The 27,449-nt window shown below is 39.0% G+C and overlaps 1 protein-coding gene across 1 annotated transcript in view; it reads right to left on the bottom strand.

Annotated features, from left to right (window-relative positions):
• Nucleotides 1-27,449, bottom strand: part of suclg2 (succinate-CoA ligase GDP-forming subunit beta) — a 100,297-nt gene that overhangs the window by 17,656 nt on the left and 55,192 nt on the right. The window lies entirely within an intron of this gene.

The raw sequence follows: 27,449 nt of genomic DNA, 5'->3' as shown, positions 1-27,449 counted from the left end.
ACATTTGATTCTTTCATGAATTTATCATTTTAAACATGTAGACACACATTAACCCCTGAAAAACAGGTCAATTATTTCACTTGGAGGAGAATCAGTCCTTAGGAGTAAAATCAATACAAATACAAAATAATAATCTCCTACTTGAAAAGGTCTGCCAAATGCTCATAGTAGTTGACATTGTACTGAAACTTGGTGGTGGTCAAGAGAACAAAAGAACCGTGCACCGGCATTGCAAGCTCTTTCTGTACATACTCTAACCAACTGTATGCCAGATAGAAGAGCATGAAATGTCCAACTATTCTCCTTTCCACGGCCACAACATCCGCCACGCTGCGCTGAATAAGGACACCTTCATGCACTGCCAGTTGCGGAGTGTGTGCCATGCATGGTAGACTTGCAAAACCAAACTCCACCATAGCTTTGGCCATGTTACAACCATTGTCTCGTAGCATGACATGCACTCATTCACTTTCTATTTTCTAAAAATATCAAATTTGGAAGCTATTGCTGCTGCAGCTGTGTGAGAACCGGAGCATTCCTGTGAGTGTAGGACTGCTTTTTTAAGGGTGAAGCCTTCGTCTATCCACTGGGCAGTGAGGCTCAACATGCTAACAGGACTCATGCTTGATGTCCAAATGCCTGGGGTGAAGCTAATATGACTAACGCCAGCGAGGAGCTTTTCAATGTGATTGATGACAGCACTCTGGAATTCAGGTAAGGCCACATTAGAAAAGCAGCGCCGGCTAGGCACAGCATACCGCTTTAGCCTTTATTGGCTGATTCCGATGTCATGCCGATATCATCGTGCTAGAAAATACTAATCTAAGCTACCCACCGTTTACTTTATATGATGGGACAGCCAAAAGGGACAAGATAACTAAATACTGTATTTCTGGACGCATGACAAACTGATGTAAGTACTGAATACACTTTTTCCCCACACAAAGCAAAAATGATCACTGCAGAACATTGTTGATACATGTTTGAATAGAATGATAAAAAATGTGTACTTCTTACGTTACTGTACTCGTTTGTCTACACAAATAAGCAATAACCTGCCTATTTACAAACAATAATGGAAAGCACTCTCACAACACAGCATTCAGACTTAGACACAGCATATCGTTTCTTAGAATCATCTCATTCAATGAAATTGCTCACACTACAATTGTGCTTCATGTCACAGCAGAAAGATAAGAGCGTGCGGATGAAAGGAAGCGCAAGATTTCATGTGTTCTTTGTCCTATGTGTAGGGAGCATCAAATGATTAAGGCAAATCATGCAAAAAAGATGTTCCTATAGCAATCTCTTATGCTACGTTTACTTCTTTGAGCATCAATTTTGTCAAACAGGGGAGCTATTTTGCATGTGCATATCTATTCTTAGAGAGGATACAGAACAAAAAACAGAGAATGACAAAAATACAGACTGAGGGAAAAGAGGGTCTTGAAGTCAGAGAGTGAGGCGAAGTGAAACAGATGGAAGAAGAGAGATGGAGAAGAAAAGAAACGGAGAGAGCTGATGGGAAGTGGTGCGGTCCCTGGCTCCTATTGAAGGCTAGGATTGGTTCTGGCAAGGAGGGATAAGAGGGAAATAATTATCCGGCCTGCTGAAGCATGACAGCCCCTTCTTGGGACTGCAGAGAGACAGACTGAGCATTATGTCAAAGATTAGCCATGTCACCGGTGGAGACACCTCTTGACAGACAGTGGCATTTGAAGTTTCACTTGACAGTTGAAACCAACCAAAATGGGCAGCTAGATATCTGATCGATGCAAGGTGGAGACAATGTTTCATCTGGAGGATAGATGTAAACCCTAAACTCAGTCTAACATCCACATTACCGCATGTCAGTTCATGTTTTCATGTTCCAATGACATTTAGAATCCTTTGGACTGAGTTTATGTTACAAAAAGTAAATATATATAATACACTGTAGATATGGTGGACAAGTTAGCCCAATGAAGGCCTATTTAGAAAACAAATCACGCTGATCATCTTAACGGATTCTTTTTTAAACCCTGACCAAATCAAACTACTCCTAAGTCCTTATGCACTGACAGGGGAGCAGTACCATTTAACGGCCTGAACCCTACTCTGCATCCATATGTCACGCTCAAATCTATCCACATCATTGAGTCTTTGCACATCTGCGCTGGCCAAGAGCCACTCCCCCCACCTCCAGGCCAATCTTTGCTCTACAGGCCAACAAAAAGAAGCCAATCAAGGCAGGAACGGCTTTGCTTCCAGCCAAAAGAGGTTTGTGCAAAGGCATGGGTGAGTAAGGAATGGGGGGGAGGGATATAAGATAAGGTGAGATCTGGCATAACCCATGTGACCAAAAAATGGATCCTGGATATGGCCGACTTAAGATTTGCCATTCCTTGTGAGTGAGGAGCAGGGTCGTGGACCATGGCAGTTGCCTTGGGGCTGATTGTAATCAACCCAAAATATGGCGGTATTCTTGCACAGCTTTTCAATCTATCAGTCATTGCAGAGAGGGGTTCTGCACCAATTCAAGGTTATTTGTATAGCCCAAGATCATGTGCAGTCACTCAATGGGCTTTACAGGATTACAACTACATTTCTCCACATCATCCCATTTACAGACAACTCCAAGATAGCAGGTAGGATGGGGGTAGAGCCATTTGATGGAGCAGTTTAGAGGAGGTTGAGTTGGACAGCTTGTTGGAGTAGGGGCCAGGTGTTTTATAACATAGACCCAATGAGACAATTTCTCAGTTTTGGGCCAAAACATTTAATCACTTCCAAACGAAATATGTGGCTGCAAAAAAACAACAACCTCACTTTAGGTGGTGAATACATATTGCAGTCATTGGGCAACTAATAGTTATGATTTGACTGATAAAATTGGATGAATTCCATTATATTCTGGGCCAGTTGGTGTTAATAGTCGGGGAAAAAATAATAATACAGCATGTTTTAATGATTGTAATCGTTTGCCTTCTGATCCAGTCCCCGCCAGGCATTCCCATTAACATTAGCCAAAACATGTTTGGCAGGTGTGAGCATCCCGAACATTACTAATTAAACAAAAAAAAATGTTAAATGGTGTGAGGATATTGCAGTGTGTCATGAGTCAGAGTATAACTATATACTATTATATACTATAGTTATAGTATATAATAGTACATAATTCCTTTTTCATTTCAACAAAACTTGCTTTGTTCCATTTTAATTTTTTCTTTAATTTTCCTTTGAAAACGCAATGTAAATGAGCAAGAAAAACGTTTTTTTTTACCTGTGAGTCTTAGTGAGTGAGTGTGAGTGTATGTGTGTGTGTGTGTGTTATCTTGATTAGATGTGGTCCTGGACACACCTACAGTAGCGGAACTACCAAAGATGAGGTTTTGAGTACTTTGCCTGGGTGTATATTTCTATCTGTGGCCATATTTTGTCACTGCGATAGCGTGCCAACTCTTCATGATGCAGTCACGAAACTACATGTGTGTAGTAAATATCAAAATAAAAACCTACCTAAAAGATGGGTGTGACCCGGGCAAGGTTGCCGGAGGAAGGGGGAAAGTGTCATTTGGTGATATTTGTTTTGAATGGTCCCTTTTAAATTAGTTAAATAAACAAATGTTTACTAGGAAGCCATGGCTTGTAAGACATGGAGTTGTGTATTTTGACTACAGGATCAGGACCAAATGGTGACAGAACCCTCTTGTAACTATGCAATGTATTGTGTTAAACTTATCAGCTCAGTATGTGTGTAGGTGGCTGAAGAAATAAGAACCATTGCTATGTTCAAGATTGCAGCTCATGCATAACAAGTAATGTCAGTGGTTTGGTGTTTTGTTCCACTTCTAACGTTCCTCTACTTGTTTTCATCAAACAGGTAGCACCCTCACTGTTAGGTAGCAGAACCACAGGAAAGCTTTTTTTGTGGCGCAGTTACAAGACATTCAATGTCATTTACCACATTAGTAACAACAACAAAAACAGTGCACTAGTTAGATAAAGAGCTGTAGGTGACAGGCACATTGCAGTTAGTAGGAACTAACTCCAACACGTCAAAGGAAAATAAAACCTTTTACAGGAGCATCCAGCCATTTGAAAACATCCCGCTGTGAGCACATCACAATCTCTGATTACGATTGCCCACTGCATGCACGGCTCTGCATGAGTATTCCTAAATGTTTGGAAAAATGCCAATAGCTAACAAAAGTAATATAAGTTTGAGTTTGAGTGTTAAAGCAATCTGGGCTTTGTAACATGGATCATTATCTTCCTAGATGTTTTTGAGGTCTATGGTGGCTATGGTTTATGTCTACTGCAATCACATGTTGGAAAGACAGACAGATACTTTATTGATCCCCAAGTGGAAATTCAAGGTCCCGGTAGCTTACAGACATAACACAAACACACACACACACACACACACACACACACACACACACACACATACATCATAACAGGATGTTAAAACAACAAATAAACATATTCACATGAATATACACTATAGGGCAATATTTTGGGATCACTTAAGAATTTCCATTGCACTCCAGTGTAGACAGACTACCAGCTGAGATCAGTTACATTGTTTTTTTTTTTAACCAGGGCAGGTTTTCAGATTACATTATGTGCTTACATAATTGCAAAAGGGTTCTCCAATGTTTTCTCAGTTTTTAATATGATGTCAGAACAGTAAGAAACAGGACGTGCCTTTGGAACATTTGATGAATGGTTGCTGATCATGGGCAATGTGGATATTGCATTAAATATCAGCCACCCACCCAGATCAGCTGGTATTCTGTCTATAATGGAGTGACCCTAAACTTTAGACCAGTAGAGTGTAGAGTGTGTGTGTGTGTGTGTGTGTGTGTGTGTGTGTGTGTTTGTATAAACAGTATATAAATACATACATACATACATACATACTTGGAAAAGTAACACACATTTACATACTGTGAATTGTTTTTAAATCAAGAATTGTATTTAAATCAAAAATTGATATTGAATCGAATCGTGAGCCTACAATTGAAATAGAATCGTTACATTTTCTGAATCGTGCACCCCTACCAAGAATTCATACACCAAGTCAATGTTTGCTGTTGTTTGAAAATGAAAGGGCGCCAAGTAAACGTTCTTTGTACCACAACACCACTGTACACCGCTGACACCATGCACAATGCTTCAGCGGATTTATGCTGTTTAACCTGCCATGTTTTAATGTGGTGGTGAACTCTATAAAAATTTAAGGACATTCTGCCTCTTAGACTGTTAACCTAGTTTACCCACGGGTACCAATAAATTAACCTGATCAACATGTCAACAAACCAGGTTGCATTTTCTCTCTTCTATCATCACTATCCTCCTCATCATCATAAAAATGTGCCTATGTAGCATTGTCCTTGTTCTAAAAGATTAAAAGCGGTTTGCTTGACATTCTGAACATTAATATAGCAGAAAACTAATATTTGCTCCAGTACGTAAATACTGTGTATAGTTGAGTCATAGTGTACTGTGCAGATAATCATGTCACACTCCCACTGTGTGAGCTTCTCAGTTTTTGGTTTTGATATCGGGTCAAGCCACTCGCATTTGGCTGTGAAAAAACGTAGGTATTTTACATATTGAGGGGCGGTCTGTGAGAGCAGTGTGGAGGCAATCACAGCCAATTGTTTTTTTCACTACATCAAGTACAGCTTCTTTAATAATCAATCCTCTCTCTTATTGTTCAATATTCTCAACCTTTCCATATGCCTTCACAGAGTTTACAAATCGTTTTCAGCTGCATTCTGATTTGTAGTATACAGTTCATTTGTGTTGTGTATAGGGTTGGGTATCGAGAACCGGTCTTAATGACCGGTATCTACTGGTCCGAATAGCAACGCCAATTTTGGTGCCTCATTTTGGTGCCATTTAAATGACTGCGCTGCCCTCTGATGCTCCAAAACGTACGGTACAAGCAACAAAAACATTGCTGCATGTGACGCTAGTTAACATTAAACTTGGCAGAGGGTTACTTTAGACGTTAACATGTAGCTTGATTAAACACGGTTAAAATGCTGACAGATAAATGGTGTGAAATGTAACTGTATCTCACTGTAGAGGTTTCCTACAGTGGGACGTTACAGTCGGCAGCTGTCGCTATCAGAAAAACAACATAGATTGTATGTTCAGTTGAAACTTGCCTCGCCGGCCCTGTGGTGCATTCAAAGTATAATATATATAACCATATAATGGTTGTTTTTTTACTGAGCGAAATAAGTTATTGTTATAAGTAATTGTTATTACATTTTTAATAATCCTTCAATTGCCTTAGCAATAAATGAGCCATTAAATCTTGCCGAGTGTCGTTTTGTGTTCTTTTGATACTTCTAAAACTGTGCTGGTGCCGGAACCGATACAGGCTCCGGCACCATTTTAAAAGTATTGTTTTAGCACTGGTATTGGAAAAAATCCAGATGATACCCAACCCTAGTTGTGCCACAAGTGAGGCATCTAACAAGAAACAACATCAATTTACATAAATTTCCCAAAACACACTGTGCTAACATTCAGTCATCATTGACACTACCATGATTCACACATAAAAAAACAACCTCTCATCTTGACACAGTTTGAATTCTAGACCAACCATAGGTTGCCTCAGGGAAAAACTGAATATGTCTGTGAAGATTTGTTGGGTAATGTAGTTCATCTTGCATCCACTGCTGCCTCACAATTTCAATTCTAGCATTTTAGCATAACACTTTGGTCAAATAGAGTGGTGAAAATGTAATAGCCATTGCTTTAATATTGCCATTCCACTAATTAACACATTAATGCACTTGCGGAGCCTAAAAAAACTGGAAGCTCTACTTGAAGGTCAGCTTTAAAACATATACTTTGTCACACATCATGTCTCCCTTTGACATGGAGATGGAGGCAGGGTGTGCATGTTGTTGGCTTGGAGTGACAGTAGGGAATAACCTTGTTGTTGTTGAGGGATTTGAATGGCCTGGCAGTGGACAATCCAAATCAAGCCGGTATTAGGCATAATAGGAATAGGAATAGAAATTCCAATAGTAGGTGTTTTATGGTTACTATATTATGGCTATGAACCAATCACATTGTTGATTTGAGCTAAGTGTTTAATAATATACAATGATTAAGAAGAAACTTTAGGATGGTATTACACCTGCCTCTTGCTCAGAATATGATCAATGCCTTCAAAAAAAGTTAACTCCCTCCCATGTACAGGTGCCATTATGTATATCTCATTAGCATGTGCAACACCTAATATAGGTGATTCACTCAGTTTGCATGGTAACAGGATTTAAATACCTCCTAAAATAGTAAAGACTGTGAAATATATGGAAATTGGCGACGATGTCCTCTAAATGTGTAAGTTATAACGTAATTCAGTGTTAAAGTTGGTGCAGAGCTTACATCACTCCCATTAGACTTTGCAAAATTGAGTACAATTATCCTGACCAATGCTGCCATGGTTGTGGAAGCAGGGGTTATTTGTTATTATTTGTTAGTTTTCTTTTCCGGTATTATTCCATCAATTGTTCTGTACCTCACCACCCTCCTTCCTCAATGTGTCCCTGTTGTTTTGGCTGTTTATTTTGTCTTGTAAGTAAACAAAGAAAGTCTTAAAAGTGAACATGCTTTGAATGTGCTACTTACTGCTCTTATCCACATTATTTTCTGTCACCAACTAATAGCTTTTAACCGACTGGGAGATCTGGGAGTGGAACTGGCAAATTCCCAGAGAACCCAAGCGGTAGTTCTGAAGAAATAAACCTATTTGTACATAATATACAAACACTGTTTCACTCCATTACCTACTGTACCTAGCCCATTAAGGGTGTGCTGTAAAACAAGCCCAGATACAGAATTTCTTAATGAGGGAGAAAAAGTACATTTATATTTCCAGACTCTTTTCAGAGTATGTTTTTTAATTTGTATGTGGAAAAAACATATTAAACAATTATTTTTTACAACATGTCTAAAGGGGGACCTATAGATCAAAATATGGATTATATTTTTTAATAATTTAATTTGAATAAAATATAAAGCACCAATAATCTTCAGCAATCCAAGGTTAGGACAGCCTACATGTATCTTGAGAGGTGCTTATAGCTGGGAGCGCATGGAAATAAGTGATGGCGACCCTGAGGTTTGTATCAGTTCCCAGGGGTTGCTACTTGATAGCAGTGCTAATAAAAATAAGGGATTGGTAAGGATCAGCAACCCATGTAGCCTAATTAAGCAATTGCCACAATAACTGATCATTTCCAAAACATGCCCACAACTACGCTGTTCTCGGATTTCATGCATGACGTAAAGTGAGGAGGAGACACCGACCTTTGCGGTGAGCAGGAGGTTTGTCAGATGTCAGTGGGGGACGTAGTACTCATCTCCTGCTGCTCACCTCAGGGTATCACAATGCCCCTTAAACCCACACACAACTTACTGTACAAGAACAAACTCACACACTGCGCATCCAAAGCACGCACGCACGCGCACACACACACGGTGTGAATTGGACTCAACAATTGGAGCCAGTGTAGGGCAGGCATATTATTCATCCCCAGAGGGTGTCGTGTCACTGCTGACAGAAAGACATAAATATTCCTCAACCTCTTCACCAAGGGTTAATGGCTGTCCATCAGGCAGCAATGAGACATACAGGCCCACATGGGCCTGGTGTAGACACACAGTGTAGGCACTTTCATTGGAATAGCAAGGTCACTTATGGAGATGGGAAAAACAAGGAGGACAAAAAAGCCACATGTGGTAGGCACAAATACTCTGCTTCAGCATGTTTACATGGGCATAGACACAGAGCTTTATAGAGAAAATCCCACCCACACACCAGAAATATGCATACAAATTTAGATTTGAGTTTGCCCACACAGATTTGTGTGGATACTCTTTATGCTAAGTCAGACTGAGGCTAAAAATTGAGTTTGGTTCCGTGTCTTGCCGTTTTGTGCTCTACTCTGCTCAAAGGAAGAATTATTTAATTTAACTGAGGAAATGCATAATACTTCGGGAATGGCATCCATAATCACCTCCGAGACTGTGTACAACAAACCAGCAGCTGAATATAAAAGAGCCAACATTTCCCGCTTTGTTCCTAATGCTGCACGGCCAATCAAAATTAATTTATTCTAATGTATGCACACAGAAGGTCAATTATCCAAATGATTCCAGTTCAGATTGCACCTGATCTTAGGAGCCAATGAGCCATCGAAAGGGCAGATGGGTGTGCTTTGCAAGGCAAATCATCGCCCCAGCCCTCTTTTTTCACCTCCTCGCCATTTGCATGTCTAAATGTGCAGGAAATCCACTCACCTTTAGTGAATTGCATTTAACTAATGGATAAACAACTTATCATTTAACTTGTGTAGGAGGAGTTAGGCCACAGAATGAGATCATGTATTCAGTAGGTGCAGCAATGGTCAACTGCTCCAAAACAACCACCTAAAACTAGTCTGACCAATAGTATTCAAAATGTAATACACATAAGGATTCTACTTGTATAGAAGAGAGCACTAAGTGATCGTATTGTTGAAAAGTTGGACTAAACAAATCAAATTATGAAAAATCATAGTGAGTCAAAAGGTATAATTTTTTCTTCAGGTTAAATCTGGCCTGCAGCATTGATTTCACTGCAACACTATCCATTGGGCTATTCTCTCCATATTTGCAACACATGCATGAGAAAACCTGAGGAATTTAGTCATATCTTTGTGAAAGCAGACTAATTGCTATTTGACAAGTTGACAGTAAAGGGTGTGTGTTTACAGATGTTTTCCAGTCTTACTTCTTGACCTTACTTCCCTCCTCTCACAATATGTGGCATACCTGCAATTTTCACATGTAACACATGTTCCCCGCATATACAAACTAGGCTCTGTCCCAGCAGGCAGCCCTTTGGTTATGTGGTGGTGTTCCTCCTCTCGCTTTACACTTAACATGCACACACCATTCTCACCTCCCATGAACACCAATGAACACATCCCATCCTTTTTGATGCACGCTGGCTCTGCCAGGTTGTGACAACGATGCAACCGTTTTCTAAGATGCATGTGAACATACAGCACCTTAGGGACTCTTCCAGGCTGCAAACTAAGCAAGAACAAGCAATTGATAATGGTCTGGGGTGAAATCAGCCACATGCACATACAGCAATGGCTTTTAAATTACATATGTGTTGGCTAACAACAAGAAAACCTAAAAAAATCGACTTAGTAGGGTAGAAAGAGGTTGACCACTAGTGCTGTTATAAACACCAAAAAGAGAGGGAGAGAGGATAATGTAACATACATAAAGGGATAAAGGAAGGAGAATAACATACATAATACACACATATTTAACATTTTCTTCTGCAACTGGATGTTTAGCTTGAGAGACAATTTATAAGGGCTGGAATGACCTCAGAGAGCTGTAATTCTGATTAATTGGAGGTTATCTTCACATGGCATTCTCAACCATTGACGGCTCCCTCCAAGCCTCTACAGAGAGTGCCCTTTTCTACAAGGCTCAAATCCTGACAGTTATTGAAGGGCAATGATAATTTTTTGACGCCACTAAGCTCCAGCTAAATTAGTTATTTAGAAATTGATAAACTAGATATATTTGATGGTCTACTCCAGGCTTTTCTTTTTTCCTTGCGTTTACCACCTGCGGTGTCTGCGAGGTCTCGGTAAGCGGGTGCTAAATTGCCAAAAACTCCCAACCTAGACAAAACAGATGGGCACAATCAGCGTTGTTAGCCTCCTTTCATATGCTTTCTTGATGCAGTAAGCTGTAACATTAGATTTCCCCATGTCCTCTAGTTTTATCAAATGGAGAAGGGGTCTGCTCTCAAATGCAAATGAGAAAGATTTTTTAGTTGTCTTTCAGGGGAGTGGGGCAACCAATGGCTACAAGACTGACATTTGGCCCTGCAGACTTTTGATGGAGCTCTGGAGAACATAGCAGCATATCAATTAGCCATTAACGGTTTGCTCAGGTATTAAGGGATCATAGAAACCAATAAAAGGCCTCAGGAGGAAAAGGAAGAGGCTGAATGGATTCCAGATCAATGGAGGTCTCATCTTGGGGCTTGCTCCATGTCAGGAAGGGCATATAAGGTGGACAAATAATGAAACCTTTGAACTGCAGGTGCAGGCTGAGGCTATTATCCTAAAGAAACCCTAGACCTTAAGCAAATGCAACTCTTACTGATGTCTAGCTGAATGCTTGAGCTGGTAACAATGGATTTTACATAATCTGGTAAACACCAGGTTAGTCCTTCCATTTTTGAGCTGCATTATCCTGGTTGGGCTCACATATTTAACCCACCTGTTGTCCTCGGGGTCAAATTTGACGCATTTTCAAAAAGTTTCTAAATCAGAAATTTGGGTTTCCTACAACCAAATTGTAAAAAAATGAAATAACGTTGATAGTTCCTTACAATGCTCCTCACAAGTTAAATAAAAGTTGTTGGGCAAAGATGTGTAGAACTCTACTTACACATTCACACATATCTGTCCACATATGCCTATTTTATCTAAATTATTGTAATTTATTGTAGGCCTATGATGTTTATGTAGCCAACCTTAAGCTTTTATTTCATGCAGTGTTTGCTTGTGTTCAATTTTTTTGTTTGGGACACTTAGGGTTTTTCTTAATCTCACCTTTATTATTTAATTTTTGTGTTATTGTTGATTTTATTGTGCTTTATTCTAACTCAAATTCAAAATTCTGCTCAAATGTGTGCTGATGTGAAATGCATCATTATTTCATTATTTCTAATGCTCTGGCTCTGCTATCAACAAACAAGTGAAACCTGAAAAAAAACATTTAATAGTAGAATACATAAGAGTAAATGGTGCAGTACGCCAACCATACCAAGAATATATCATCTATATACCTGCTTACTGAGTCCATCACAAGATGCTTCACTATACATTTATAGAAGGAGACAAGTTTTCAGGACTGAACTAAAACAGAAATGTGACATTCCAGTGAGTCATCTTATGCCTGATGGCTAGCAAAAATAGTTTAGACATGGTTCCATCAAGGTTGTGTAGTACGACAGATCCCATGTGGAGCCATTTCATTGAGTTTCAGTGTCATCGAGTTCAGCTACTCTTCGATGCTTGCATACTTGCGGTCTGTTCACATCACTTAAGCATGGAACAAACCTTTTTGAATTGTAACATTAATGAAATAGTTAAAATATGCTCTAGACATATTACCATGATCTGATATTATTTAGGTAAATAATGTAAACATAAATGCAGTGTGCAATATTTTACAAATATTATATAGTAGGCACTTTTAATTACAATAAATGATCATGATAAATATGACATATTGGAGTTCATCAGAATATAATATATTCCATGGCCTGCGGCTACTGATTATTTTATTAATCCAATATTCTATCGATTATTCCATCAATAAATCGAGTAATCGGATAAGACATAGTTTTGCTTTGTTAGAGAGCAATAGTAAAGAATGGTTATACAGGCAATAATTGAAATTCAAGAAATTGACAGGATAACATTTCACTGGAATTTATTCCAATGCCTTCTCAAAAAATCTGACAAAAAATTCCACTGCAAAATATAACCATGCTGCAGCAGTGTCAAAATTAAATTGTGAAATACGTGTGATAGAGATTAGGGATTATTGAGTGATGTGGGTGAGTGTTTCTGTTCAGTGTATTAGCTGCATATATCCTATGTGGTTTAATATTTTAACCATGACTTTGACTTGACATACCAAGCACCCACATCTATACAATCCTCTCACTCCTCAAGCACACACAAAAGCACTGAAAAAGTCAAGGGTCGGGGGGGTCTTCGGTCCCACATCTCATTTGTTGTGCCACCCACTATAAAACTCCACTTAAAATTTTTTTTTTCAGTCCATAAACCCTACCTCCAGCCCCTTTAAAATCACCAGCGTGTTCTCTACTCCTGCTTTCATTAAACCAGTAAGTGAGGTGCCACACTCACCTCCAATCCCCACCTCTGCAGATAAACTCTTTCAGTTCCTTAAGAATAAATAGGAACACCCCCATCCTACCACTCTATCAACCCACTGTCCCATATACCAGTCAACCACGCATGGCTCGGACTAGCCTCACTGTGTGTGTGTTGTGTGTTGTGTGTTGTGTGTTGTGTGTGTGTGTGTGTGTGTGTGTGTGTGTGTGTGGCAGAAAGGGAATGGAAGTCTTCTCCGGCAAGATGAGCTCCAGTGATTACAGGCTGAGACAGTTTTCTAATTATTCTGTCAAACATCAATCCTGTGGGCTGATGCAGGCCATCCTGTGGCCTGATGGACAATGTAATCACTTCTAGAACCCCCTTCCACCCTTACTCTTCCACCCATTTTACTGCTCTCTACACCCATTTCCTCCCTCTCTCCTCACCCTCCGCACTCTCATTTTCCTTTCTTTATCACTCTTTTCAACACAACTCCCTCACTCACTCCATCTCTGTCACTCATCTCTTTTCTCTACACGCTATTTCAGCCATTCTCATGCTTTGTACAAGTTAAAAAAAAGACACTGTGGCTCTAAGAGAAATAAAAGAAATAGAGCTTTTAAACAGGATACAGCTCGTAGTTGGAATATGGAAACAACAACACAGCACAGAGGACAAGAATGGGAACATAAGGGAGGAGGAGAGACAGAGGGAATTAGCTAATTCAAGTAAAGCCGTTGTAGTCTACAGACTGAATCTTACAACTATTTTGACAACACTAATGGCAACTAAAGAAGAACAAAAGATGGTATGTCCTATAATTTACTTATTTTTGTTGTGTCTTTTTACTTTTCATAAAAGACCAACAACGTTTTTTCCCTACACAAACGATCTACCTGATTGATTCAAGACACTTTATTTATATCTATAGATAAAGGTAAAACTACGCATAGCTTTTAAGTAGCATCATTATTTTTTAAGTTGGGTCCAGGGTTACCAAGGTCCGTTGGGTAAAACAGGGAATATGCAAATGCAATTATATGACAATTTGTTGAATATTAACATAGAAAAATAAACAATAACATACAAGGAATTTACGAATTGAAATCAGGAATTTAACTAGTGTAAAAAAAACACGGCGCCGTGGTGGGTATGATTTCCCTCCTGTCCTTCCAAAGTTTTTTTTTTTTATCACCGGTTCAGCGCCTCGGCACTATTTTAACAAAGGCTCAACCAGGATCCATTTAGAATCCATTAAAGTAAGAGAACACTTTATTGTGGGTGCTCTGGTCCACTGTTTGATCTTCACAAGGCTCAGACAGCTATTTACTTTAATCAAGAATTTACTGATAATTCCAAACACTGATACTTTGTGTTATAGTGCTTAAAATAAGCCTGAGTGTAAAAGGCCTAAGAGATTGTTGTCTTGGCAACCAAACCTCTACGAATGTTGATTCACCCATAACCGCACTAGAATGACAATGAATAAGAGGACATAAGAATAAATGACAGGGACATTCTGTAAAAATGTAGAACAAGTATTAGGGAGGCCAATATATTTCAGAAAATGAAGGAAAGACAGATCAAGCTATATCTGTAGCTTGAACAGAACGGCACAATTTCAGTTTTTTGGTTCTCTTTGGCATAACTGTCAATCTGCAATTTTCTAGTATTAGATGTAACCCTGAATGTTTTAATTGGGATTTTGTAAACATATAAAATATCTCTAAAAAATATATATATGTATTTATCTTTTCCCTTTTCTTGACAGTACATCTCAGCAGATCTCACAGTGTAGGGGGCCGTGTCTTACATTGCCTCTGCTGCTTGGTGAACAAGGCAGGCTTCTGCAGCAGAAGACTATCATGTCATCTTGGACAGTGTATTCAGAACTGAATTGGATCATATGATCTGTTACCACTTCTTCCCATTGGCTGTCAGTTATCAGTAATGCATGGGCAATAAGATCTGGTTAGGGAAAGTGTCAGGTGGTATATAGTGGTTGAACAGAGATATTCATAAAGTATTGACTCTTGCTAAATCCTTGCACATCCTTGACAGTTTAAATGCAGAAACTGCTGTTGATGTGTTTACTTCTATGTATGCGGGTATGTGCTGTGAGTTTGTATTCTGACCCTGTGTATTAAAACAAAATAAAAGGGGCAATTTCTTTAGCGAAGTGATGAGGAGAACGTTTCAGCCGCAATGTCTTTCCATTACGCCCGATAATAAAGAACTGTGCAGATCAGACAAGAGGATTGTAACAAATCAGGCCTGGAAAAGCCAATTACGCTGACAATAATCTCTCGCTGTACTGCTGCCGGCATGTCTCGCAATACAAAGCTACAAATACCTGTAACACAATGAGCTGGGAGGAGCAGCACTGAGGAGTGACAGGACATCTAAACAGACATTGTATAATTGTGAATGCTTGATTACTAGGCTACAGAGTTGGTAGAAAGGAAGCCACATTTTAGGAGCCAGTGTATTTGGAACAGAATTCTGCTAATTTAAGTGAGAAAATCTTAATCACACCATCTTCAAGAGTTAACAAAGATGTTAAAACATTGATTGAAGAAAAAACTTCAATAGTTTTTAGCAGTAGTAGTAGCAACTACTACTGCTGTCCTTGCAAGTGACATACTGCAAGTGACGGAGATGGATAGCAAAGAGTAACCAATTTGGAGGTGTCTCAACCCATAACGCTGCCTAAAAACCCAGGTTAATGTGAGTTGTTGGGTGCCTAGGGCACTGCTGAAACAAACAAGCTTCAGGAGCCTAGGCACATGATCTACAAACAGAAATAACCAAACATCTAGATTCATATGCAGATATTAAGTAGTGCAGATTAAATATGCTCACAGAGCAGCTACAAATAAACACACAGAAACAGAAAATCCAGGATCCAACCTCATCTTATACTGACCCATCTATTCATAGCATTTGGATCATAGCATCAATGCTCATTTTAATCTTTGTACTCAAGTCCTCATGAGCTTGATATATATGCAAAATGTTTATCAATTTCAGCATTTTAGACTTCAAGTTAGGGTAAAATAAGGGGGATATCTCCAGTCCTCTAATAAAAGTGTAAGGACTACAATAAGGTTATGTCTGAGCTTTAAACTAATAAAATATATTCCAGTCAAAGCAAATTGTGCAGATCTATTTGGATTTGCCAATATTAGCACGTTAGAATGATAGTTGCATTTAGCACTCAAATGGTCTGACACATACAGTATAGAGACTTTATTCATCCCGAGGGCAATTTTAGGCATCCAGTAGCGTAGACAACCAACAAACACATACACACATATATCTCACATACATAAAAATCCCTCTTAAAAGAATAAAAATTAGAGAGTTATACAAGTTCAGTTTATCCTTCAATATGGGTGCTACTCAGACTGTAAAAATGGTTGTATGAAGTGGGAGATTTCAAAAACTCAAAAAATAACTAATACTAAAATTGCTGGAGGACAAGGAAGAGGGCAGGGTAATAAGTTATTTATAATCAGCCTTTTGATCATTAACAGCCAATATGATGCAAAAGCATATATAAGCTCTGGTTAAATACTATGATACTATGATGCTCTGTCTTCTGACTTTTCCACAGGATGACAGCCCTGTTGTCTAATGCCATAACATTCACAGTCTTTACAGAAATGTATATGTAAGCCTCTAGAAGTAAAAAAAAAAAAAGTAAAAAAATAGTTAAATACACTCTAAAATTAACAATCTTTTACTAATGTATGTTGGCATTACTGAATGCAGTGCCGTACAGTGACTTATACTGCCGTTAATGATGTGAGATGCACGTTAACCACCTCCAGTCAACAAGGGAAGGAAAAAAAGACATTTTCAAGGCTTTGGCATGTTGTTAGCTTGTTGGAGTTCATTTTTTAATCTGCTAATTAATTTACAGCAACATTCAACAGTTATCATTGCAATTAACCTGTGTTTCAATGAAGGAACTTCAAAAATATCACCAACATTAATAGCCCTAGAGGGCAGGAAAGGGCACAGTGTTAGTGGTGTCAGCACATGGCTCAGAGAACAGGAACGATCTCATCAACTGGGTGTTTGAGTGGCCTCACATAATCTCCCAGCATGTGCACACATAAGCGCCAGGGGAGCATGAAATGAGGGAGGTGTAACAGTCACACATCTGCCGCAATGTCTCTCAGCACTGGATGTGGCTGTCTCCGATGGTGATACTCCATCAAGTCCTTGAACATGGACAGATGGAGAGATGGAAAACTGGAATGGTGGCAAAGGGTGGAGCAATGACAGCAGTTGGTTTAGATGGAAGAATTCTCCATTTATAATACAGAGAAGAGTAGAAACGCAGTTTGTGAGGATATGACTGGCTATTAACAGCATGCCACATTTAGTATTATGCATGATCATGGGTTACTGATCCATGACTATGTGAAAACTATGTGTGAATTGTAAACACAGCAGAACTGCTGCTCTCATTGCATATTTATTAGTAGAGAGAATCGTGGGTTAGTGATACTGGCAAGAACAATGGTTTAAGTTCATTTTGATTTATTCTCTTGGTTTGCATTGGGATGTGAATTACATGCAAATGCAAGCAATGACCATTATGCAGTGTTCTACGAAGGACCTGCCTCACCGCAGCAAACAAAAAAAAAAGTTGCGAGTAGAGTTGCATGAAACCGAGAGTGATAATTACTAATGTAACAATTGTGGCTTCTAAAGCTTTGCAACAGAAGACCTATTTCTGTTTTCTCTGTCATCTGGTAAGAGGAAGAAACATCATACAGCTCTCATAGAGGCACATAAGAATAAATGAAGTCCTTCTTTGCTATGCCCTTCCTCTTTGTGCTCAACTTTACAAGGTCGCTCAATCACATGCAACTCCCCTCCCTGTGACATCCAAAGGCCCTATCTGATCGCTGGCTGGCTCCCCCTGGCCTCATGGTGTGAACCAGGTGCTGCGGTGACAAATCGCTCCTGGCAGCAATAAGAGAACAGAGAGAGCAGAGCTCAATTAGCTCGAGCTCCAATCCTAGATCCTCTATTGATTTCCCACGGATGAGGAATGGCAGACAGGAGAAAGCTCAATCAGAAATGCCCATGGGACCTCTGTGTGTGAGTGTGTGAGTGTGTGTGTGTGTGTGTGTCTGTGTGTGTGTGTGTGTGTCTGAGAGCGAGAGAGAGAGAGAGAGAGAGAGAGAATCAACAGGGGACATATTGGTGCCAACACAGGGTGCTGGCATTAGATGAATATGTTAGCAATCTATAGTCTGTATGCATACATAATGGTTAAGTAATAGTGTTGTCTACTCAGGATGCAGTGGAAAATTACATTAGTCTTTAAAAGCATGCAGTGCTAACCCAGATCAAATGGAGATGAGAGACAGACAAGGCATTAGTTCCTTGAAGGGCAAATCAATCTGACAAGTCACCAGCTCCATGGTGCATCTCTGGACAATTCCTTCACTTCCTAAAATTAACCTTTACAACAGGAATGAGGACGAGAACGCATGGAATCTGACAACCCTATTTGTCCTTCGCTAATGGCTTAAACCTTCCTGCATAGGCGCAAAGTGTACATATTTTCGCGAAAATTCTTAACATGTGCATACATTTTTTATTTCCTCCATGTCACTAGGGTTTCCCGCAGCACTTTGCAGCTAAGGAGGCCGCCAAAGCAACACACACGCAGAGGTTCGGGAAAATTACGTCGCCTCTGTAAAAGTCACAGTGAGTCACGGCAATGCCGATAAAGTGGTTTTAAGTGTGGTTACAGTTTTTTAAAACTTCACGCAGACAGCGTTTGCAGCGATATGATATTAATGGAGATGCGAAAGCGGTGCTGTAGACTTTGCACTTCCTCTGAGACAAGCAGGTGCGACAGTGGTTTCTATGCCCTAATGACTGAATGACAGGCTGAGGTTGTAAGTCAAGGCAACTTTATTTCTACAGCACCTTTCAGCAAAAAGGCAATTCAGTTATATTCCTTTTGCACTGAAATTTGTTCTCCATTAGTTCAATGTTGAGAATAGGGCAGTCACCACCCATTAACCTGTCTTTGTCAGGTTATTGTATAAATATAATAAAATATGTGTAAGGCTGAACTAACAAATTACTTGCCAATGTAATTCTTGTAATAATGTAAAGTAATAATATAAACTATTGTTGTTGTGTTACTGAAATATGAATCTGACATTGCCAGACCTATCTTCATAGCGCTGTAGAATAAGGCCTGGCTTCACCACATAAACACAAACACTCGGGGATGTTTGCATTTCTTTAAAATCAATCAAAATTATCTTGGGCGGTGTTAAGCTCCCGACTAAGTTACCAACTGTTACATTACTAACTTCTTTCCAGCTCTCTATCTCCAAAGATATCACACTTGTAGGTCAAGTTAACGCATCCCATCACTTCAACATAGGTTCTGTGGGATTGAGAGAGTCATGTTAAGTCACTTTGAGCTGTCCTCCTTTTCACAGCGTTGAAGTATATTTCAGGTTGTTATCTCGCTGAAGAACTCAAATGCTCAGCTGGCCAAAATCCTGGTGGAGTGGGACACTTATGAGATATGCCATAATAGACTTGTTCTTAGACTGCTGTGACCCAAGACCATGAACTCCATCACCCCTAAATCAAACTAGATGTCAATTGCGACATTTGGCAGCAAGGAACACTCTGAAAGAGGAAGAAACAGCGAGTGTGTAAAGAGTAGATTGCATATTTACAAGAGAAAATCATTTAATTAAGCATTCATATGCAATATTGTGTTAATTTTACAAACCTAAGAACCAAAAATGTGGAATGCAACAAAAGACTAGACAGCGGTGCAACTAACTTAAAGTGAGCAGTACAAAGTGATCTATTGTACATATAGTGAGAACAAATATAGGTTGACATCTAAAGTATGATTCCATTATGTTACATTTACAGACACACAAAAGCTACAAGGCAAAGCCACACCCGTTGCACTGTGTGTAATGTGTGTCACAATTCTCCGATTCCAAACTGGCCGATAACTAAAATAAAAACGGACGAAACACCTTTCAACCATGTTACGAGTGTTGATATTGCATAGTTTGTCCATCAGAGGGCGCTCTATAACATCCCAGTTGGCAACTCTTTGATTTTTTTAGTTGTTTTTGTGTTGTGGATATTTTCAAAAGGACTTTAGGTTTCATATCTTAAATTTGTATTTTTATATGTTTTTATCTATCAGAACATCCCTCCGTTCTGATGTGAAACAAACAAGTTTATGTATAACCTGCATTATCATATTATTTTAGTAAGGACTCATAAATAACTACAAATAACTAATGTCAGGGAACTCTGTTTTGTTACGCGTTTCTGGATATATCTTTTTTAAATATATATTGGCCTATCAAATTTTTAAATTACTATATATTTGTTTTGATATCGGCCTCAAAACTCCTTTATCGGTTGGGCTAAAATCTGAAGGCACCATGAAGTCTCATTTGAGCCCATGCGCCTTACTGGTGGTTGTTTGATTACATAACTCACTCACGGGGAAGGCAAAATGTGTCCACACCTTCTTCAGGGAAGCGGAAGATTTTCCAGTTAGGTTTTTTCTCTGTCGTAGTTGATTGGTAGTAACCATGGTGTCTGAGAAAGTGCAGCTGCAGGCTTCCGGTAAGCTAATGTTATGCTGTGTCTATAGCTGCATGCTACCAGCCGGTAAGCTACGGCTGGTAAGTTTTGCTTTTGCTGCCTCTATGGGCTTGTTCATATAATACATGGAAAATAAAAATAAATGCTGTAACAAAAAGTATGTGTCTAAAACTTACAATGTTGCTTCATCAACAGACATGTAACGTATGAAAAATACACAACTGCTGGCAAAGCTAAACTTGGAATGATCAAAGTTATACCTTTCTAAGAAATAGCCGAGAGCTGTTGATCTGATATGTCCATCTTATCCATGTGTTTATGAGTTTAGCCAGTCCATCCATTGTGCATTAGTTTATAGATGTGTGCTTTACTAAGCTGCACTGAGTTTTCAACTTTTGTCCTATAGCTGCAAGACGTTCAATGGACAGCCCTGAACACTCAAGACACACACACATACAAACCAACAGTATATGCTCAAACCGAGAAAAAAAAACACAATAATACATACAGCTAAAGAGTTTGTCTATGTGACAAAAAAAAGAGTTTATCTATGACACACACACACACACACACACACACACACACACACACACACACACGCTAGTGATGACATTTCATGGAACAGGTCAGGGCCCTGTGTTAGTTTAATAGCATACGCTTCCTACATTGTTGCAGTTTTTTTAAATGAGCAAAAGAGGTCCCAGGATGGACAAAAAAACAACCCTATATATGTCACTAATGCTCACTTTTAATGCATTGTAAGCAAATCTGCAGGAAAACCATTATATGAGGTCGAACCATTCTCTTTATAATGGCAAACCAATAAAATGACCTGCACAGCATATAACTGAAAAAAGAAATCCATCACCTGGAGAGCCACTTCTCCCTGAAAGCACACAAACCCACAAACTTACAAGCAATGTTCACTCTTTATGTGGCCCGGCCTCAATATGGCAGCCCAAGTGTGTTGGCTGGACTAAGTACTTGTCCCTCCATGGCTGGCCCCCTATTTAGTACTTGTGAAATATTCTGCGTGCTGGGAATGAACTCCATTACCGTGGTAGCTTGTTTTCTCCTTTCTCTCCCTTTCTCAGAAGCTTTGCATTGCATGTGTTTATAACACAGGAAACCAGCATTTCCCAAAAGCCCTCGGCTTTGGGCAGACAGGTGATTTCTTTCCCTCTAATGTAACACACCATGGAGGCTATAGCATCACGTGACTCTTATGATTAAAAGTTGTTGGAGTCCCTGGGGAGGCATGTGCAGATGTGTGTATTATGTGGGACTAACAGTATAAGTATGTATTTGCACCTATTTGGGTTTCTTCACAGTGACTGAATGAGCTGTGTGATTTTCCATCGCAGACATGTGATGTAACACCCGGAGGACAGCCCTGTAAAATAGGTCCCCTTTCTGTCTTTGCTGTGCAGTGTGCAGATAGGATGCTGCACTTTTCACAACCCATGTCTGTGGCTCACCTGGCTGGGACCAGAGCTACGGCCTTACTGTGACTCCATACATGTTTAAGTCTAATGTACATTGACTCAGACTCTAAATATGGAAGAAAAAAGGCAGTGCCGGGGCTTCTGTGAGGTTTAGCTTGCAGGCATGACACTAAGGGAAGCTCCTCACATTGACTTCAACAGGATTTAGCTAGATGAAAGCTTACAGGGGCAACAAGAGAGATGCAAAGAGCCAGAGAGCAAGAAAAAGTAGAAATAGAAAGGAGAGGATGACAGACTGGCAGGAAGACACACTGGAGCACCGCTTTAAATGTTCAGGTATGTATCATCACCACGTAAGTAGCGATGAATAATACCAATACAGACACTTTCATAGGACACAGATGACAGTGTTGGAAATAAAATAGTAATAAGTAGGGGTGTCACAATTCTCCATATCCTGAGTTTGATTATATTTTTGATTCTAAAGTCAAGATTTGATTCAATTCTCAATGTTTACATTTTTTTTAAAGCACAGGTTGCTATGCCATCTGACCTTTACTTGCAATTTACCACACTACATTGTCAAATTTAAAACATTTATTAACATAAATTATAATGTAACAATAACATATAGTCAATTGGAAATAATAAAAAAATAAATAAGAAGTTGGACAATAACCTGCCATCTAGTCTCTCTTGTAACTGCAGTCTTCTTCACAAAAGATGACACTCAAGTTCACAAATAAAACAAAAACAATAAAACATGATTCAAGATCAACAGCGTGATTATGCAACAACATTAACACAAGCATATGAACAAACCTCTAAAGCTGCCCGGGAGGGAGGTCACCCAGCAGAACTAATGCTAATGAGCCAATCTGTGCATCTTTCACCTCCTCACTTTTCCTTAAACAACGCAGCAGCACGATATACTACAGCAGCATGCAACAACCTGCAGGTAACAACCCAAGAAAGCAAACACACAGACGCACATGTAAAATTGTATACTGTATTGGGTGTTTGCACACAGACTAGGGGTGTGACAATATGCCAGGTTACAATTATCTTACTATGATCGTATCAGAAAAGGGTGAACAGATGTACAGTTGAAAAAAACTTGCTCTATTGTTTTCTTTTAGTATGTTTTTGGTCTTCCTCCATCTCATTTTGCACTCACAGACACACAGAAGAATTGAGCATGAGCAAAAAGATTCACAGGAATGGAAATGTGACTCTGGGTCTCTGCCAACAGCATCAGTAGAACATCACGTTATTCTGAGAGGTAAAGACTTCTTCTACCCTCAAAATAGTTTACCGAGTGTAGTCGGATTACTATGAATTTTGTAAAAATTACCGATTTTGTTGACTGTAAATAGAAAAAGAATGCTGAAAGCAAGCAGACTAAACCAACATCACAATAAATCTCTGTAGTCAACCCAACTACTCGGCAACATAGAAAAATTAAGCTGTAGCAATATGACTTTAGTTTATAGTACACTCAGTTGATCAAAATATGATTTTGCTACAACACAGTATATGAATCCATAGATACAGTTAATGTGACATTAACCAGACTTAACTCGCACTATGGCTTTAATTCAGATATATACAGTATATATATATACAGTATATATATGTATATATATATATATAAATATATATATATATATATATATATATATATATATATATATATATATTTTTTTTTTTACACAATTCATGGTTATTCATATTCACAAATCACTTCATACAGTTTATGGAATCTGTAAATTAAGTTATTACAGTTTAATTTGGTTGCCGTTATAATAATATGATTTAATAATAATAATATATAGACCTGCCAAAATGACCCAGGGTCCACCATACGTAGGCCAATATCCAATCAGCCGAAAAAGTAAAAAACAATATTTCATTCAAATAATTATCCAGAGCGACGTTTCTAAATCTGAATCTAAGTCACACAAGTTGAAATGCAAAAGAACATTAATTGCTTCTACCTCTGGGTTGAGAATGATGAGGATGATGATGTATGTGTAGTGAGTAAGAGAGAGAGACGGCAGCTGCCATGTGTTGTTGAGGAATCGATAAGCAGAGCTAACTTTTTTTTTTTTTTTTTTTTTTTTTTTTTTTAACGAGTACACATTTCTTGACATTTTGGAACGGGTTCTAAATTGGAACGGGGTTTCGGTCGCCAACCAAAATTTTGCCATGATAACTAATAGTTTCGTTTAGTGGTGGCCCTTATACAGACATACATCAACAACAGGGGCCTGTTTTAGAAAAATGTCATAATTTATTTTAGCCCATAAAGTTTACAGAAAACTGCCTTAAGCCCTGAGTAGATAATGGATGGTGAGTTGGACAAAACATTCATCTGCCATTTTCTTTATGGCACAGGCACAAAGCAATAACAAGGTTATTTGGCTGTTGGTATTTGCTGCCTGCATCTGCTTCGTGCCTGTAGGTAATGTGAAGGAAACCTCAATAAATTCTGTCATTCTGTCAACAGACTATTCTATATGTGGATATGAAGAAAGTGGAGCTATTTATTTTAGCATGAAAAATAAATATGTCCCTGGTTAAAAAGCCAGGGGCTGAAATTCAAACAAAGCTGAATGGTCTAGTATACCCAGCTGAGCTGCCAGACACACACACACACACACACACACACACACACACACACACACACACACACACACACACGCACACACACGCACACCTTTATGATTCTTTATTTCTTCTCCCAATCATTTCACGTTGCCTTTTTTTCCTATGTTGTTCCTTACTTCACATACAGTATGCCCATTTCAACTCTTTGCTTTTCTTTCATAGAACAATAATGTTAAAGGTAATGAATGCTGTAAGGCTAGATACTAGAGATGTGAGCAAACAAGAAAAAAGAAGTCTTTGTCATTGTCTCTGCTATTCAGTGCCAAAAGTACACTCACATCACTTCCACTCTGCGGCACAATGAGCCTGAGACATCAAAGCGGAGACTGAGAGGGAGAGAGCGGTAAAAGACGGAGGGAGGGAGACAACAGCGTAAAAGCGACTAAGGGAGGAAGACCGAAAGAAAAGACAGACATCAAACTACCTGTTTATGTGGAAATGTATGGCGCTATGACAGTGGGATATTTCCTGCTATACTACCTGCCTAGATGCTTAATGCACTTCTGTCTTGTCCACAGCATATTAACCATTCTAATCTTTCCAAAACTCCAAAGGCACAATACATAACATATACTTCTGAATGAAGCAGAAAATTAATGCTATTCCCTAGAGCTGCTATCTAACTCATTTTAGGCAGTACCAATAGCAATAAGCATCATCATAATATATGCTGTCCAAACTTTAAGCTGAAAGAAGGAATGTTTTAAAATAGGTTAAACAATAATGATGTGAAATAGAAGTGGTCCGTCTGACAACATTTACATTGTCAACTAAGGGTTGATTTGCCTTGATGTTTGCCTTGATATTTAAGGAAAATAAGCAGAACAATGCTCTTAACTTATGATACCTGAAATCAGTTATTTTGCCTTATCATATTCACCTATCCTGTGAAATTATTTTAATTTCAAATTCTGCTCATAGTTTTGAATTTGGGAGTAGTAACATGAAAAAAGAAGCAAAAAAAAAACTAAATGCAAATGAGCAGCCCCCTCTCTCACTCTTATTGTGAAATGATTAACATTCCCTCCACAGATCAGAGCAGGTTTCTCAGCTCCCCTGGTTGAAATGCTAATGGTGCTTCCAACCTAGTTTAATGTCAATCCTATTCTACTTTTTTTCTCCCTGTTAGGGAGGAGCTCCCTGTCTCTATTTTCATACACAGCAGCAGGAGGGACAGACAGTGGGCTTACACCCCCATCTGGATCTAGGGAATCAGCCCAAGACAGAAAGAAGGAGGAACAGGAGAGGGGAGGTGGAGGATCCTCACGTCCATGCAGAGTGTTTTTGGGGTGAGTTTAATGAATTCAGACTTTGAAACCAGGTTTTTCTTGGCCTCTTCAGAATGCCACCTTTTAAAAGTCTTCAATATTCTAATACAGATGGCCCCCTACTAGATGAGAGTGACACGTTTTCTCTTCTCCCTTTCTCTCCACTTTTGATCACAATCATTTTTGTATCCACCATATTCTTTTTTATTGCCCCCTACAGACCATGGAGTTGTATTTACTTGAGACAGAGTAGAATCTACACTCAGTGGCTATCCGAGTGAGGCAATATATCACTTGCAGGGGGTGTTAAGGTAGGTAGGTTTTTAACATTCATCTATAAAAAGTTGTGAAAACTGGTCTGTTCACTGCTGTGCCATAAATAGGAGGCAGAACCCTTTAAAAACGCTACAATTTCCATACTTGCACCAGTAACACTGAGTCAAATGAAAAAACCTCCAACTGAGTATTAGGTTTAGATGAAATTGAGTTTTTCAACTATTGAGTAAATATGTATTTTAAGAGCAGACAGTATTACATTCAATATATCTGTATAAACAGCTTCTCCATGGTTTCTGAATGTTTGAATTAAAAAAAGCTAGCATTATTCTAGCACGGTTAGAAACGTAAACGTGTAAAATCAAGGGAAAGTGTGAGACTTGTGAGATGCCACTTCCCAGTAGAATTATAGATTAGTAACTTGTACTGTAAAACTATGGTTGAATATGATAACTCCCAGGTGTGTAGATATGAGTGTGAAACAAATTTTTGAATTTCTTTAAAAGTCAAATAAGCATGTGTAAATAAAGACAGAAAGACAGGGGTCAGAACACTAAATTGGTATTAAATGCCACTCTGTATTTCAACCACACCTCGCCAGAGATGCTAACACAGAGGCAACCGGAGATCAGTCAAGGGATGTGGGAGTGACAGCAGCGGGGGAATTAGCAGTGTGACTGTCAACACACAATCTGCACTGCAGTATTGTTACAAAGCTTATATTGTTTAGTTTGGAGTTATTAGCTTTCTGAACATAGAGCTGAATCACTTGTAAAACACCCCGAGCTGCCACTCATCCTGAGCAGCAGGACTTTCAGAGGCATGCATTGAGTTAAATTAGCATTCGTTTAGAGTTGCATATGTGTCTGTGCTGTGTGTGAATATGCATATGTACAAGTGTGTGTGGATGTACATGCGATAACAAGTCGTTATGACTTCCATTGCAATACAGAGCAGCAATGTATCATCATGCTACTGCAACTGAATATGATGGCTTATAAACACACGTTCCCTCGGAGAAACGCCGATACCAAGGTCTGGCATGGTTTCAATTTCCTTGCGGAGTCATCCCAAAAGGATTAATAAAGAGAAGTCTAAGTCTAAGGTCCCTTGTCTAATGAGCGCTGTTGTCTTAGTGACAAGCGCTAACAAGACAGATAGGGCTTTATAAATGTGTAATGACAAGATCCATAACTGCAACATAAAAGACA

This window comes from Etheostoma cragini, chromosome 4 (assembly GCF_013103735.1).
Source record: "Etheostoma cragini isolate CJK2018 chromosome 4, CSU_Ecrag_1.0, whole genome shotgun sequence".
NCBI classification, from domain to species: domain Eukaryota; kingdom Metazoa; phylum Chordata; class Actinopteri; order Perciformes; family Percidae; genus Etheostoma; species Etheostoma cragini.
This window is presented reverse-complemented; position numbering and strand designations above follow the sequence as displayed.